Here is a 14,188-nt window from a genome sequence, read left to right on the forward strand (position 1 = left end):
AATAATAAGAACATATCTTACTACCGCAAAAATTTCAACATCAAAATAGCAACTGAAATGGGCTTAAAACAAAATATTATTATTAGTAAAGAAGCAGGAAAAAACACATAATGATAATAAATTTGTAAGTAAAGAGCAACAGAAATTTTTCTATAGCTTATATTACACACAAATAGCAAAGTGATGTAGATATTCAAACATACAATATTTGCCAAGAAGAAATTCAAATGAGAGGTTAGCTATGTTTATGCATGTGCATAAACTATAGTCTAGTTATGAACACTTCACTTTGACTGGGGGTAGTATTAAAAGAGGTTACTGTCTTTCATTTCAAATGTGTACTAGAAGGCCAGAAAAAACATGTATTTTTAAAAAATAATATCAAAGATACATATATATATTTCATGTCTTCGGAGAGTCATTATACCAATATGTGCTGATCCAATACCACTTCTTTTGAATATCTAACCAACTAACTAATCAATTAATTGTTTAATGTACTGCTTAAACGATACAAAAATGAAGTACACATATATTAATATATAATTATATATATATATATATATATATATATATATATATATATATATATATATATATATATATATATATATATATATATATATACCATTCCTGGATATATATATATATATATATATATATATATATCCATTCCTGGATATAATAATTATCAAAAGAGACAAAATCATTGAAACAGATATTCACTACAAACAAACAGATTCTAAGCAATACTTACTATTCTCCTCATGCCATTCCAAACACACGAAGAATAATACCCCCTTCAATCTAGCAAGAAGAATCTGCACAATTGTCTCAAACCTTGAAACTCACAATAAAAGACTCCAGGAACTAAAATAAGTACTACTTAAAAGACAATATCCATTAATGCTAATAGACAACGGAATAGAATGTGTCAAAGCAATAAATATCAAAGAACTACGGAAAACAAAAAATGTTCCAGTGCTAAATTGCCTTCCACAATTCCTACACCAACATAAAATAACTTCGATTTTCGACCAAAAAAGAAAAAGAGGAAAAAAAAAATCTGTCTGAATAACTTTTGAGTTAAAGTAACAAGACAAATTTACAGAAAAACCGTCTGGAAGAAGGGGAAAACAGAAGAAGTAGGAGCCTTTACGAACATCGAAAACATAAACAATGTCTCCTATTTAGCAGTACATGGTATCATCATCGCTTGAAAAGAAGTTTAGAATCTTCCACTGCCTTGGAAATACCCATCTCTGGAAAAACTAGATAAGTATCTTTGTGTTCTGTTTATTTTTCTGTCGTTTATTGAAAACTTAATATTAGGGAAAATAGAAGGTTAAATGTACATAAGGTGTTTTCTGTTTTGCTGTTTTGCTTTTGACTTACGAGATTATTGTAGACAGGTTTAACTTTCATTATTCATGATTAAAGAGAATTTCTTTAGTTACAGATATATAATTGTTTGTTCCTTTATTTATTTATTTATTTTTCCTTATCCAAGTCGAATCCTTTTTCAAGAGTTTATATAACTTCTCTCTCTCGCTCTCTTCTCCATCATACCATCTTTTCCCCCCTTTCTCTATTGCTTCTCTCTAAATACGTAGATACACTCTCTATCTTTTTAGTTCATTCCATTATCCCATAATTCTTCTCTCAGACCCTTAATCTCTCTTCCACTGTTCTTCTCTTAACTTCTCTCTCTCTCTCTCTCTCTCTCTCTCTCTCTCTCTCATCACTATAAATACATAGACACAGACACTCTCTCTTTCTCTTTACTTTTCTCCTGACACAATCTTTCTCTCTCTTCTCTATTTCTTCTCTTCACTTCTCTCTAACACAGCCTTTCTTCTCTCAGACCCTCAACCTTTATCATAAATATATACCCCCCTCTCTCTCTGTCTTTTCACTTCTCTCTATCACAACGTCTTTCTTCTCTCAGCCTCTCAAATAGACACGAACATTCTCTCTCTCTCTCCCTCTCAACCTCTCGAATAGACACGAACATTCTCTCTCTCTCTCTCTTCCTCTCTTCCTCTCTTCTCTCAGCCACTCAATCTCTCTAAATATAGACACTTTCTTTCTCTATTTCTTTACTACCCTCCATCACACTGTTAAAATTAAATAAATAAATAAATAGATAGATAGATAAATTAATAAACTAACCACTAAAATGTCCAGAACCTGGAGAAGCATGGAATTGACATTGTTTTTGAGAGCCTGGCGCTGTGCTGAAGGAGAAAACCCAAATAATATAATCACTGCTGCACTGAAGAGCAATGGTTATACGAGAACATTAGCACAGATAGAACGAAAGAAGCAGGAGTTTACACGTTCCTATGCTCTCATAAGATCCCATATCAGCACTCTTGATGCCATCTTTGATAATAAACACAGCAAAGATGACAAGGATGGAGGCACGGATGCAGATGAAGATGTCACCCCCACTCAAGAAAACAAAGAAGATTCAAGCAAGAAACCTGCTCGGAAAGTAAACCCGAGTGAAAGTGCCCCTACCACCATCAAAACGAAAAACCATGGAGGTGAAAGGGCCAAGAAAGAAGAATTGAAAGCGGGAAAAACCAATAAATCAAAAGATGAAACAGCCAAAAGAAAGAAGCAGACCTGAATATCCATATAACAAAAAGGATAGAAAGAGACAGCACACACGAATGTGCAAATTCTACTTGAAAGGTGTCTGCTGGCATGGAGAGGAAGGTGCAGGCTGCCGTTTTGCACACCAAAGACTCCACCACATAAACATGAAACAGGGCAGAAAGCATCTGCTAAAAGGAAAGGATTACGCACCACCTACCCCAAAACGGAGGTACGCAGATGTAGTGCACGCCAGAGACCAGACCTATCAACAACGTGTTGTTGAAGGGGCAGCGGCTGAACAACAATCTTTTTTGTGCATGGCACAAAAGATGGTACAGCAGCTGATCTGGCTACAATCGCACAGATGGGACTATCCCCAATACGCAAGACCACCGCAGCAAATAGACCCAGGATGGGCACCACTGGCAACAACACACACATCACATTGATGCTCTTACTGAACATCAGAGGACTGTTATCACTTAGTAACAGGACAAAAATCCCTTTCTTGAGAGACCTTGTTGCTTGCAATCAAGCCTTATGCATAGCACTTACGGAAACCCACCTGAAACCAGATATAGGAAATACAGAAATACACATACCACAGTATGTTGTATTTCGGACTGACAGAAAAGAAAGGAGTCATGGTGGAGTTGCTATGTACATCCGCGAAGACCTCACACCCCAGGTCCTTTTGTCACACTCAAATTCAGTAATAGACACGCTAATTGTACATATAAGACAACTCAATGTAGTTATATGTGCTACATACCGCCCTCCAGATGCTCCAAATCATGTAGGCAAGTTTGAAGACTGCCTTACAAAAATAGAAGAAGTTCTAGACGCATTAGAACAACACATAAGTGTACTCCTTATGGGAGACTTCAATCTGCCCAATGTCAGATGGCCTGAGGGCCTTTCTCTCCCAGGAATGACGTGATATGAACAAGGGCAGGTGAATTCCCTCCTGAACCTTGCCAACACTTTGTACATGGAACAAGTGGTACTCCAGCCAACCAGGGCAGGTAACATACTGGATCTCTGCTTCACAAATAATATGGATCTCATCCATAATGTGAAAGTGACACCGACGCTACTCTCGGATCACAACATGGTAGAGCTGACCATGTACGGACCAAAGGAAGCCATGGACATGCAGCCTACAAGAAACTCTCAGAATCTTTCCAATTTGAACTTCAATAAGGCAAAGTGGAAACAAATTGAGAAAGAGATCCTCAAACAAAACTGGCCTAAATGTCTCTCCTCACCGGACATCGACATGAAACTTAAACAATTCATGTCTGTAATGCAAGCCATATGCTACAAATGTGTCCCGGAGAGAAAGGCCACTGTACACAAGAACAAAATCCCCAGGGAGAGGAAAACTCTTATGAGACTGCGTACAAAAGTTTCAAATCGCCTAAACAAACAAATTGAAAGCAGTGAAAAGTCCCGCCTGAAAATACAACTGCTGGAGATTGAAAAAAATCTGCAACTCTCCCACGTAAAAGAAAGAGCAGACAAAGAAGCCTGGGCTATAGACAATATAAAATCTAACCCCAGAGCTTTCTACAAGTTTGCCAAAGAAACAGCTTCAGTGCACTGCAGGATAGGGCCACTCCTTGAAAAAGATGGTGCACTAACAGGAAACCCAAAGAGGATAAGTGAAATACTAAATGATCAATTCAAAAGTGTTTTCACTCCACCCCTAGGGCACTTTCAAGTCAGCAATCCAACTGACTTTTTTACCACTGCAGATATAAAAGCAGAGGCAATGACGGTTGATTACATCGATATAAAGGAAGACGATGTAATAAGGGCTATAGATGAATTGAACCCAAACTCAGCTACTGGCCCTGATGGATTCCCAACAATCCTTCTAAAGGTATGTAAACGAGTCCTAGCAAGACCACTGCAGTCCCTCTTCCAGAGCTTCCTTGCATCTGGCAAACTCCCAAGAAAACTGAAGGAGGGTAAAATATGCCCTATTCATAAAGGAGGTAGCAGAGCGGAAGCCAAGAACTACAGACCTATCTCTCTCACCTCACACATCAGCAAGGTCATGGAACGAACAGTCAGAAGAAAACTAATCGCCTTCCTTGAAGAAAATGACTTGCTGCCTGACACCCAACATGGTTTCTGACCAGGAAGAAGCTGCCTGACTCAGCTCTTACAACACTATGACTGGGTGCTGAAACAGCTACTTAACCACTCAAATGTGAAAGTGATATATCTCGACTTTGCAAAGGCCTTTGATAAAGTCGATCATGGAATGATATGTCACAAACTGCGTGATCTCGGCATAGTTGGAAAATTGGGAGAATGGCTTCATGACTTTCTGAAGGATAGAAGTCAGGTGGTAGTAGCCAATGGGGCCACCTCCAATGATACACAAATAGTGAGCGGTGTTCCGCAAGGCACTGTTTTGGGACCACTACTGTTCATAATGGCCCTCTCAGATATGCCCTCAGCCACACAGAGAGCCACGGTCACAAGTTATGCAGATGACACAAAAGTCTCACAGGTAATACAGAACCCTGAAGACACTATGCACCTGCAATGTGAGCTGGATGAAATATACAAGTGGGCTGAAAAGAATAACATGCAGTTTAATGCTGAAAAGTTTCAAGCCTTATGCTATCAGCATGCAAAACTAAATGCAGAACCCATGAAATACACTGGACCTGGAGGGACTGCGATCCCAGAGGCAGAGACAGTGCGAGACCTGGGCATCTACATTTTTTTACTGTTTTTCATTTTTTTCTCTGTGTAGCCCCTTGTGGGTAGTAAAGAAATAACACACACATTTATATAGCAGAGTTTCATATCAAGATGCCCACAAGGTATTTTGATAGTCTGGTGACTATGACCTTTGTAAACAGCTTACAATGGTGGGACAAGAGGTATATGAATGCAGTGTTGAAATCTCTGGAAATGAAAGGCATCAAGGAGCAAGATATCACACTGCTCAGAGTTGTTCATCCACAACTCTGGATGAACAACAGATATAACTCTGCTATCACCACTAGTAAGGCTTCCATCGAATTAGGAAGAATGTCAAGCAAAGAGATACCATCTCTCCAAAACTCTTTAGTGCACATCTAGAAATGGTCATCAAGGAGACTGACTGAAAGGGAGGTGTGAACATCAATGGCAAGCAACTAACACACTTCCAATTTGCAGATGACATTGTACAACTCATTGCTGAAACCACAGACCAGTTGCAGACCATGCTGACAGAACTGGACACACACACACACACACACATTTATATAGCAGAGTTTTGGATCAGGATACCCACATAAGATGGATTTTCTTCATTTTTTCACTGCAGCCTTGGAAAGTTTATGATTTTTTTTGGCCCTCTCGCTGGACTGATTTTGGCTGTTTTTTTTTTTTTGTTTTCTTTTTAGTATGCACTTTAAAATGATGGCAGAAGCCTTTTTGGTAAAAAAGCAAAAAAAAAAATTTTGAAAATATTTTCAGAAAAATAGGTATGTTATTTAAGGGAGATTTAGCTGTTGTTTCTAGCACATCTCACGATGACTTGGTACCTCCCTCTTAGTCCTTCTGACATGAATTAATATTTTTCAATATTTTTCTCTCCATAAACACATTGTTTAGCCCAAGAGTGGTCCATTGCTGGGATTTAAACAACAAAAAAATTTTGTCATAAAAATTTTTAAACCCCACCCCTACATGGAGTGTGTGTATATATGTGTGTGTGTGTGTGTGTGTGTATGTGTGTGTGTGTGTGTGTGTGTGTGTGTGTAAGGAAAAATGCAATTACAAACAGAAAAGTATGTGATTAAAATAAATTATCTTTTAACATCCCTTTTTTAAATCACTGTGGATAAATCCTAGCCATGACCTTCTCAGGCTCTCCAATACTTTTGAATTATAAAAAAGGTGTGGGGGTGCATGAAGAAAATCCATAAATTTTCAAAACTAAATTTTTTATAGGATACTTTTCTGTTAGTAAATAATTTTTCTTACACACACACACACACACACACACACACACACACACATGGACTTGCTTGATACCAGGTAGGGGAAGAAACAAGGAAGGTACCAGATAATTGTGGGATATGCTAGAAACAAGTAAATCTTCCTTACATCACACAACTTTTTGGCTAAAAATATTTTCAAAATGTGTATGCGTGGAAACCTGCTTGCCCTCTTGGCTGTTGGCCATCAAATTATTTTGATAATCTGGTGACTATGACCTTTGTAAACAGCTTACAATGGTGGGACAAGAGGTATATGAATGCAGTGTTGAAATCTCTGGAAATGAAAGGCATCAAGGAGCAAGATATCACACTGCTCAGAGTTGTTCATCCACAACTCTGGATGAACAACAGATATAACTCTGCTATCACCACTAGTAAGGCTTCCAATTAGGAAGGATGTCAAGCAAAGAGATTGACTGAAAGGGAGGTGTGAACATCAATGGCAAACAACTAACACAATTCCGATTTGCAGATGACATTGTACAACTCATTGCTGAAACCACAGACCAGTTGCAGACCATGCTGACAAAACTGGACACTCATAGCTTAGAAGTAGGCCTTAGAACTGTGTGGAAACATAATATATGCAGTCAGAAGATTTAGCACAAGACTGAGTAGAGGTGGAAAGCGATGAAATCGAAGAGGTAAAGGAATACGAGATGGTATCAAAAAGTACCAGGACTAGTTATGTTCAATAAAAAATAACATATTTACCTAAATTTTAACATCATCTCCTTCAAAATAGTCACTTTGCAAAGTAATACACTAGTTCAAGCATTCCTGCCACTTTTGGAATCCAGCCCGGAAGTCATTTTCCATAAGCGAGTCGAGCACATTCTGCAATTTGTTCTGGATCTCGACAAAGGTTTTAAAACAGTGACCTTTGAATTGCATTTTCATCTTGGGGAAGAGATAGAAGTCTGCAGGTCTTAAATCTTGTGAATAGGGTGGGTGCAGAAGCAATACCATGTTTTTGGCAAGAAACTTTGAGTGAAGAGAGCTTAGTGACAGGGTGCATTGTCCTTGAAAAGAATCCAATTCTTTATGCTCCACAAATCCAGTCATTTTCACTGAATGTCCTCGCTCAAATGCTTCAAAATATTACAGTAAAACTGCCAATTGATGGTCTGGTCCTGGGGGACAATTTATCAAAGCACAGTATCGTGGATGTTGAAAAAAACAATGCGCATGCTCTTGATTGAGCTGCGGCTGTCATACCTTCTTCGGTCATGGAGATGAAGGGTTCTTCCATTGTGACGACTGCTGCTTTGTCTCAGGGTCATACCCATGGACTCAACTCTTGTCACCAGTGATGATTCTTGACATTAGGGATGGGTCATCAGTGGCATGCTGAAGGAGATTTTGAGAGACTTCCATGCAATGTTCATTCAGTTCAATGGTTAGCAGGCAGGGACAAACTTGGCAGAGACATGCCGTATGTTCAATTCAGACATTAGGATTGCCTGCATGGATCCATACAATAGACCAACAACATCAGCAATGTCGTCGATTGTCCTCCAACAATCTTCATGCAGAAGCTGATGAATTTTCTCCACATTTCCAAGGGTGACATTTGTGGCAGATCTTCCAGATCGCTCATCATCTCCCAGGAACATTCTTCCACTTTTAAAGTGCCTGTGCCACTTGAAGCATTGCATACGATCCACTGCCTCATTGCAATAAGCTTGCCAAAGCATGCTCAATGTTTCTGTAGCAGACTTCCCAAGTTTAATGCAAAATATCACATTGGATCTTTGTTCCAACTTCCTGTCCATGACAAAATCACCGACTACAGCATACATGTGATCACAAAGACACAAATTTCACAACTTGTAAAGTAAACACAGTGATGTCACTTGGCACAATGCCTCGTGAAGGTCACTACTAGCTCTCATTGCACATGGAACTATGTGCTGTCATCTGTTGGTGCGTTACTGAACAGGTCCTGGAATTTTTTGATATCACCTCATATGTCTAATTAGGGCACACAGTGAATATGTGCTGAGATATGGATGTTGAAATCTTGAAGATAACAAGGGTAAGATGGAAGGCTTTTACTTCAATAGAGGATGTGCTTAAAACAAAGGCAGACAATACCATGCATGCCAGACTTTTCAATAGCATCATCCTACATGTGTTCTTATATGCAAGTGAGATAAAGCAGATAAAACACTGATTGGCTATAATGTAAAGGGTGATGGAAAGATCCATGCAAGGAATATCATTATAAAAGCATATTCAAAATGAGATCATTTGACAAAGGAATGAACAATGTGATCACAGAGTCATGAAAGCACAATTTCTGCTGGGCCAGACATGTAGCAAGACTCACTGCAACATGTAGACTCATGCAGTTGCCAAGTGGTATACAAGAGACTGGAAGAGGCCACTTGGAGAGCATTCACAACAGTAGGAAGATGATTTACTTAAGCAAGCTGGGTCAAAGTGGAAAAGAATGGCACAATCAAGACAGAATTGGAAGTGCATTGTGACCAGTGATGTACAACAGTATCTGATGGTCTGGTTGATACTGTGATTTATATATATATGAATACTGTTGTAATACTGGGTTTTATCTTCTACCCAAAATAATAGACCCTTTTACATTGCTTGTTCCTATATCTTATACATAAGTGGCAATTTCTGTCTGTCTGTTACTATCTTGATACCAACAAGTCAATCTTCACAAAACTTTGCATACATGTTAAACTAACATCCAGTTCAATTATAGGCTAATTGGATTTCAATAAAAATTGATAATGGGCCTCCTACAAGGGTTGAGCTATTATATGATAAAATGAGAAGGGTACAAAATGTGTTAGGTTGAGGGAAATGTGGTGGCATAATGAGGGTGGATGATATCAGGGAACGGGAGGAGACGAGAAGAGACACACAGAGAGAATGAGAGACAGGGACAGAGCAGGATAGAGAGAATGTGTTTACTGAAGGGAACAGTGAATTTTAATACTTTCTTCTTTAATTTTTACCTAACGCTTTAGGTATGCTCAGTCAAAACTTTTACAATATGTCCAACAGCAGATGTTAAACTAACAAGTGAAAGGTAAAGTGTTTTTATATTTGTTTTCAAATCACTGAATTAAGATTTATTAAAACTTTACCAACATACTGAAACAATAACACTATAGATAATATCTTTCATTTTCTTCCATACATGAATAACCCATCATTGTCGGGTATTTCTACAATAGAATGTCTTCTAAATTTTTGTTTATTCCATGTCAGACCATGCCTTTCTTGACAAATAGGCCTCTTGATCAGGACAAATTTGTGCAATTTTTCACAAAAAAAATTCCATGACAATCTTTTTCATTTTAAAATTATTTACATGTTTGTTAAACCATTTCTCATGACTTTATTCATTAAAACTTATTAAAACTTCAGAAGTTCTTACAACTTTGGTAGTTGTAATGCTTTGCTTTCATTTGTTTAATAAAAATTCCACCTTGTAACGATTTTGCTTTCATTTTGTGATAGACAGCTATCATACAAAAAATGCCAGTTTCCAAATCCTGTTTTCTGTTTAGGTAACACTGATTAAACTTGAAACCCCAGTAACATTTTACTGCAATTTTTCTGGAACAAATAAATAACAAAATCAGATTTAACATGAAAAATTATTTCAATATACCAATTTTGAAAATTTTGACGTAATTTTAAAATTTCACAATATGACAGCAACACAGAAGACCCTACAAAAGTAGAGAGAGACAGACAGTTACAAGCAACAATATGCAGATTTTCTTACAAGAAGTTTTCTTTAAAAGGTAAGTTATTTTATTTGCTATCACTTAAACTACAATATTTCATTTACAATCTTTAAACTACAAAAACAAAGCTATATTTATGTTTAATGGTGTGCCTTCTCCTCCTACTCTAATAGCTTTGAAGTACAAGAACGCGATGCTACCACGAAAGTGAGCAAAGCTTACCTCTAAAACTTCAGGCAAATGACAAATGTGGCAAAAGCATTCACAAGTATACCATGCTTAAGCACAGACTGATTTCTTTACTAAGTTTAATTGACTAGAGTCGATGAAGACTTTCAGTAACCTGTTTTTATTCTCCTACTGTATAGCCTCACAGGTTGTCTTTCATATTATCCTATATTACTCACATAAGCATCACCGAAATGAACAAACTTTTAAACTCATATGTTTAAGTGGTTACTCACAAGTAAAATTAATTATCATTTATTTTATTTCATCAGGAGATGGCTACAGAGAGAGAAGCTAGCCTAACTGCAGATAGAACAACCCATCAAAGAGCAAGGCAAGCAGAGACGGCAACAGACAGAGAAGCTTGCCTAACTGCAGATCTCTGAGAAAAGCTAAAAATGCACCTGCAAGAAGGCTAAGACAGATATTTTACAGGAGTGCATGAGCAGCAGCCAATGCAACTAGGAACACTATCTGGCTCAAGGCTGTCTTCAGCTATGACCTTACTAAGGATTATGGCAGCAATCCGAAGGTCTCCATTGGCAGAATAGACAATGTCTGCACATTCTGTCGGGCTATTAAGCGGCCAGGTGAGGCACCAGCCATGTATTGCACAGGAGAAAAAGTGAGACTAGAAGCATTGCAAGCTCCACCAGACATACTGAGGCAGTTGCTTACAGAGGACACCCTGAAAGCCAAGAACTTTCATAGTAAAATCTGGAAGTGCAATGCATCATTTATAATGACATCCTTTGGTGCAGACAAAGGCCCGATGGACCGAGGTTTCTTCACCACCTATAAGATCCAAGTGCAGAGCTATCACTGCTTGGGTAGCCAGATGAAGTATATCCAGATGTTTTTCATGGGTGGTGCCAATGACGAAATTAACCAGTGCTGCAAGCTCAGCCCAGGTGTCGACAGACAGATAACAGCAGACCTCCAGACTATGCTACATGCAACTCACCCCTATGTCCACAGCTTTAAGTGTGTTTTGGAGTGAATGGAAATCATGCGTGACCTCAAAGTGATTGTCATGGCTGACAGGCGACCAGCTGGCAAGCAAGCCCAGCAGTTTAATACACCTGCAATAAATGACTTGCAATCATTCTGGTTGGAGAAGAGCATGGGAAATGTGACATCATCCTAAAGCACCACGACAACCACTTACCATCTATCAATGAGACACACAGGTCATATGATTGCTTGCAATAGCCTTTGATGTTTCCACATGGAGAGGATGGGTATAATTTTGAGCAGCACCAAGTAGACCCAGTAAATGGACAGGAGACCAACAAACATATTTCTTGCAAGGATTTTTATGCCTACCATCTACTGATCCAAGATGGAGAATTTAACCAGCTTCTGTGGTTCACGGAGGTGACAAGCCAGTTCATGGTGGATATGTACACAAAGATCAAAACTGAGTGTTTGTTATACCAGAAGAAATTGAAATCAAAACAATATATCCACAATGGCAATGCTCAAAACATAGGTCAGCAGGTCATCTTACCATCAAATTTCACTGGCTCACCATGGTACCTTCATCAACATATCCAGGATGCCATGACCTATGTGCATAAGTTTGACAGGCCTGACCTTTTTATAACGTTCACCTGTAATCCACAGTGGAAGGACATTCAGGACTACCTCTTTGAAGGCCAGAACAGGACTGACAGGCATGATCTTATCGGAAGGGTTTTCTACCAGAAGCAGAAAAACTGCTGTGGCTGCTAAAGGATGGAAAAAATGTGATCTTAATGCATGGATGTACACCATAGAGCGGAAAAAAGAAGGCCTCCCTCACTCTCATACATTTATCTGGTGCAAGGAGAGGATCAGACCATTTCTGCTGAGTTGCCCAATCCAGAGCACAATATGGTACTATACAACACCATCAAGACACAGATGATACACAGCCCTTGTGGCAACCTCAACTCTAGGTCCCCTTACATGGAACACAAATGCACCAAGAGGTTCCCCAGGGAATTTATCCAGGAGACATGATGGTTATCCACTCTACAGGTGCCTCAAAACTTCTGTTTGAGATCAAACCAATATAAAGGGTATCAAACTACTAAGCTCAAACTCATGGCCAAGAGATGGAAATTGACAACAGGTGGATTGTGCTCTACAACCCACTACTATCTAAAACATTCAAAGCCCATGTGAATGTTGAGTTATGCAACTCCATAAAGAGCATCAAATGTTTGTAAATACATCAGTAAGGGCTCAGATATGGCAGTATTTAGAGTTGAACAGGAGGGCAGGCAGGCAGATGAAATTAAGCAATATCAGTTGGGCAGATATATTTCCTCTAACGAGGCAATGTGGTGTATCCTGGGCTTTGAAATCCATGAGCGGCATCCAACAGTGGTGAATCTGACTGTTCATCTTCAAAATGGCCAGCGTGTATATTTTACAGAAGATACTGCCCAAAAGGTGGTTCAGCAACCACCAGAAACCACCCAAACAGCTTTCTTCAAGCTATGCCAGATTGACCTGTTTGCTTAACACTGCTGTATGTTGAGGTTCCTGTCTAATACACCTGGGCCTATAATAGATGGAACAGGTGCAAGCAAGGAGCACAAGTTGAGGTCTGTGAAGAGGATGCTGTCTTCAGAAGCAAGGCCACCGGGCATGTGTACACTATGCTTCCCAATCAGCAGGAGTGTTTCTTTCTGTATCTGCTGTTGCAGACTGTCAGAGGCTCTATATCATTCACAGACCTGCTAAAGTATAATGGAGAGGTCTATATGTCTTATAGAGAAGCCTGTGCCAAACATGGGCTACTGGAGGATGATGCCCAGTGGGATCAGACACTGGAGAAGGCAGCAGTCAGCAGAGCACCAAGTCAACTGCACCAGTTATTTTCCATCATACTGATGACATGTGGCTTGGGTGAGCCTCTCAAGCTTTAGGAGACCCACAAAGAAAGAATGGCTGAGGACATTCTGCACAAGATTCAGAGACAGATCTCAGCGGAAAATATCGACATCAATGATGCAATTTACAATGAGGCACTACTTGACCTGGACACCTGAGTCCAAGCTATGGGAGGCCAAAGAATCACCACTTTTGGTCTACCTCAACCTGAAAAGGCAACCAAGACTCTAGCAATTGAGTACATGCGTGAGATCAACTATAATACCAAACAAATGATAGTATGTGTTACTGATAACGAGTACCGAATGATAGAAGACCAAAGGAATGCTTATAACTCAGTTATTTCAAGCATTGAAGGTGAAAGGGAAGGTCTATTTTTCCTGAATGCCCTGGGTGGAACCAGCAAGACATTTGTCATCAACCTTCTATTGGCAAAAATTTGACAAATGAAACAGATTACTCTAGTAGTGGCCTCAAGTGGAATAGCTGCCACCATTTAACAGAGTGGCAGCACAGCCCATTCATCCTTCAAACTCCCTTTGGACCTCCCTTTGACAGGATAGGTTGTATTTTGTGTGTTTGGGATCAGCCTGAAAACGGAGAACCAAAATGAATATTACTGACACTTCATGGTTTTTTTTTCTAAAAAAAGGCAAGAAAACATCAGAAATCTGCAGGAGGATATGCACTATGTATGGAGGGGATGCTGTTATGGATCAGAAGTGGTTTTCA

General features: G+C 39.1%; 1 protein-coding gene across 6 annotated transcripts in view; it reads right to left on the bottom strand.

Annotated features, from left to right (window-relative positions):
• LOC106877617 (uncharacterized) overlaps positions 1-14,188 on the bottom strand; it is a 95,970-nt gene that overhangs the window by 3,792 nt on the left and 77,990 nt on the right. The window contains exon 1 of one of the 6 annotated variants that reach the window (XM_014926569.3): positions 758-1,025. The exons of the other annotated variants lie outside the window; for them this stretch is intronic. The gene's annotated coding sequence lies outside the window, so the exon portion shown is untranslated. Of the gene's footprint in view, positions 1-757; positions 1,026-14,188 lie in introns of those variants that run through there. 6 annotated transcript variants of the gene reach the window in all.

Source organism: Octopus bimaculoides, chromosome 10 (assembly GCF_046866305.1).
Source record: "Octopus bimaculoides isolate indiv1 chromosome 10, ASM4686630v1, whole genome shotgun sequence".
Taxonomy (NCBI): domain Eukaryota; kingdom Metazoa; phylum Mollusca; class Cephalopoda; order Octopoda; family Octopodidae; genus Octopus; species Octopus bimaculoides.